The sequence below is a fragment of the Tupaia chinensis genome, unplaced genomic scaffold, assembly GCF_000334495.1.
Source record: "Tupaia chinensis unplaced genomic scaffold, TupChi_1.0 Scaffold000320_2, whole genome shotgun sequence".
NCBI classification, from domain to species: domain Eukaryota; kingdom Metazoa; phylum Chordata; class Mammalia; order Scandentia; family Tupaiidae; genus Tupaia; species Tupaia belangeri.
In genome coordinates, this window is record NW_006159814.1 from 714,098 (window position 1) to 717,707 (window position 3,610).

Here is a 3,610-nt window from a genome sequence, read left to right on the forward strand (position 1 = left end):
TATGTTCTCAATAACTGTGCCCTGGTTAAATGGATAGACTTATGGAACAGAGTTATTAGCCAAACTTTGAAGCAGAGAAAACTGAAGCCCAGAGTCATGAAATGACTTGTCCAACATACTGTGGTTTGATTGACTTTTCTGTCTGTCTTTCTCTGTTATTGTTGTCTTTGTCATATTTGTGACTGTTAAAGTCACCATCCAGCTGGTACCATAAATGAGATTGCCTAACACTGTCTCCTTGCTTCAGCACTGCATGGTGCTATTTATGGAGAGGACATGGGTGACTAGCCAGTGTGGTGTTTTGCCTCATGGCCTTTGGAATGTAGTCTACAGAATTCATTCCAGAAAACCTCACACAGATTTGTGTTTGCAGAAAGGGGTCCAAAGAATTAATTATTTTTTGGGAGTGCTAGTATTTGTCCTTTGCTAACCAGGTCATCCTTCAGACAGAAAAAAATGTTGTGTATGACCCAGCCAAGGCTGCTGCTCAATGGAGTTGACAGCTGGCCAGAAACTCAAGGTCCTGCCTGTAGGCCTGAGCATGTCCAAAGAGTAAACTTACAGAGAAAGTTCTCTGTGTGCCCACACATGGCATGTGTCTCTCTTCCTTAGTATTGTTCATGTCTGGAGAAGGTAGAAAAAGCAGTGTCCACTTGACCCCTTTTGATGAGTGGCTGCATTGGGCTGAATGAGAATGCATCCTACTTGTGAAGCAGAAATTAGTGAAGCAGCAGCCAACAGCGTGCTTAGATGTTTCTCTAACTTGCAACGTTGCAAAAGGTGTATTTCCAACATAGTAGGTAGCAGCTGCCACATTTCTCTCTCCTGGGAAGTGTATATTGAAGTGGGATTAAGTAAAATCTTTGGTATTTCAACATTTTGTCTTTCTGCTTTCCTAGCAATTATTTTACCCACATGCTCACATGACAAAGATTTTTGCTCAAAGCTCCCAAGTACTTGAAAGTAAATTACAAAGGGTCAAAGAGTGGTCCGTCTCATTCTTCAGTGGTGTTTTCTTGGGGTCTTGTGATTGTCTTTAAAAGGAGCAGACAGAAGTGTTTGATCTATGAATTCATCAGAGTCACTTGCTGTGGTGACCATGAAGACAAAGAGTAACTTGGTGTATCATACATTCAAGATGACTGCTTACCTTCACAGTGTGCAAAGCAGTGTGTTAAGTAGAGGACTTGGAAGCAGACTGCTTCTTGTCTATCCAAGGACCCTCTGTCTTCCAGAACATGCTCCAATTCCACACAGGGAATTCAACTTTTGCTAACCTATCCAGGAATAATTTATTTGTCCTCTCTTGTCAGGAAAACTACATTTGGAGTGACAATAATAATCTGGGCCGGTGAGTCCTCTTATGAAATTGACACTGATTTTATTCTTTCTTACATGTAGAAATTCCCTATGTATTCTCAAAAAAAAAAAAAAAAAAAAAAAAAAACAGACAAAAAACACTTCAGTTTATTTTTAAAACCACACACATCCACTCATTTGTAGAGTTGTTACGATTGATTGGGAGACTGCACTTAAAGGACTTTCAGATGTGTAAGTCCTTAGTAAATATTAGCTGCTGTTATCACTCCCATCACATCATTGTCATCATTGCTGCAGTTTATTGCTTTGTACATTTCTTGCTTTGCAGATCAATGAGATCTGATAGGTCTGGAGTTAAAAAGCTCCTCTTTGTATTTTAATGTAATTTTTGAGATGTAAAGTGAAGACTAATTTGCCTCCATTTTTAAACCAATGGCCTTCCTATGAGCAAAAATGGACACCCCATTTTAAAAAAGCTTTTATTTATTTATTTATTCTTTGAAGGAAAAAGTAGGAGGGAAAGACAGAGTGAGAGAGGGAGCACCTCCAACAAGAATTTGGCACCACAACCCTCTCCCAGCTTTAGCCAGCCCCGAATTGTGGTCACACATACCCAGCAGACTCAGAGAGGTCTCCATATATAAACCTTGAACCTTCCTATGGGGGTTAACCTTGCAGAGAGTCGTCCCTTACCTGCTGTGCCACTGTTTGGCCTCGAACATCCCATTTTAATAGGATCATTCTGCAATTTAGTATCTTTGTCAAGGAACCTTAAAAACTCTTTTCAAAGAACCTGTGTACAGACTTAATGTCTTCTTGATGCCATATCTTAAAAGTGGGGAGGAGAAGGGAACCATCATTTGTTAAAATTATACCATGTTCTAGGTATTTCACATGGGTTATGGGCTGAATTATGTGCCCTCCCAACTCACATGTTAGTCTTAGTACCCAGCACTTCAGAATGTGACTTTATTTGAGGGTAGGGTCTTTAAAGAGGTGATTAAGTTAAATGGTCATATGAGTGGGCCTTATTCAATATAACTGATGTCTTATAAGAAGAAGATAGTGGACACAGTCATACACAGAGGGGTGATGATGATGGGAAAGTACCGGCAGAAGACCTTGCAAGTCATGGGGAGAGTCTCAGTGAAAACAATCCTTTCAGCACCTTGATCTTGTATGTCTAGCCTCTAGAACTATCAGAACATAACATGTTGATTTTTAAGCCATCCATTCTGTGGTGCTTTGTTATGGTGGCCTTAACAAACAATTGCAACATGTATTATCTCATTCATTTAATGATCTTTACAAACCAATGTATTATTATCACCACTTTGTAGATAAGAAAACTGCAGATGTGAGAGATAAATAACTTGGTCATGGTCAAGTAGCTAGATCAGGTTTCACAACCAGTTCTGTTTGAGAATACCTAACATATGGTAATATTTTAATAAATATTAACATTCATTATTTATTATTGCTATTTAAAAAAAATATTTATTTATTTCTCTTATGAAACAGAGATGGGAAAAGGGGAACAGAGAGAAAATAAAAACAAAACAGGCACTCCCCAATAGTGTTTTCATGCCACTGCAGCCCTAACAAGCCCAGATCACAGACACATGTGAGTGGGCCCAGTACCTGCAAGGAGACTTGGGAATATGAACCCAGGACTTTGTCATGTTAGTCCAATTGTCTTATGTCTGTGCTACTGTCTGGCTCCAATTGTTAATTTTTGTTTAATAAGAGAGTGAAAGAGAGAGAGAGAAAGTATTTCTGTTAAGATCTTACCATGGTGTGATCTTCCCACCCCAGCCTCTCCACCAGTTAGAACCACAGGTACCTGCCACTGCACCCAGACTATCCAGGTTGGTCCAGGAACAAAACCCAGGCCTCCTATGCAAGCCCAGCCTCAGGCAGTGGTGCCCAATAATTTGTACCACTGCAGCTAGGCCCAGTTACTGCTACTGATGTCTAGGTAATATCCAATTCAGATAAGCACTCCATCAAAATGATGAAACATATGCAGTATCCATGGTGATACTTCACATAGAACAAGACAGAAACATACTGGCAAACTTCTTTAAAAAATAGTGAGAATGCCAGGTGCATGTGCATTTATGCCCAAAATCCCAAGAGGAGAATAGAGGAGAAGGGGATGATTTCCTTTTTGTCTCTGTCTCTCTCTGTCTTTCTGGCAAGTAAATGTGCCCTATGTGCCCTCTCAAAAAAAAAAAAAAAAAAAAAAGAAAAAAAAAAAAGCACCAGTTTCCAAAAAATTGAATATTAT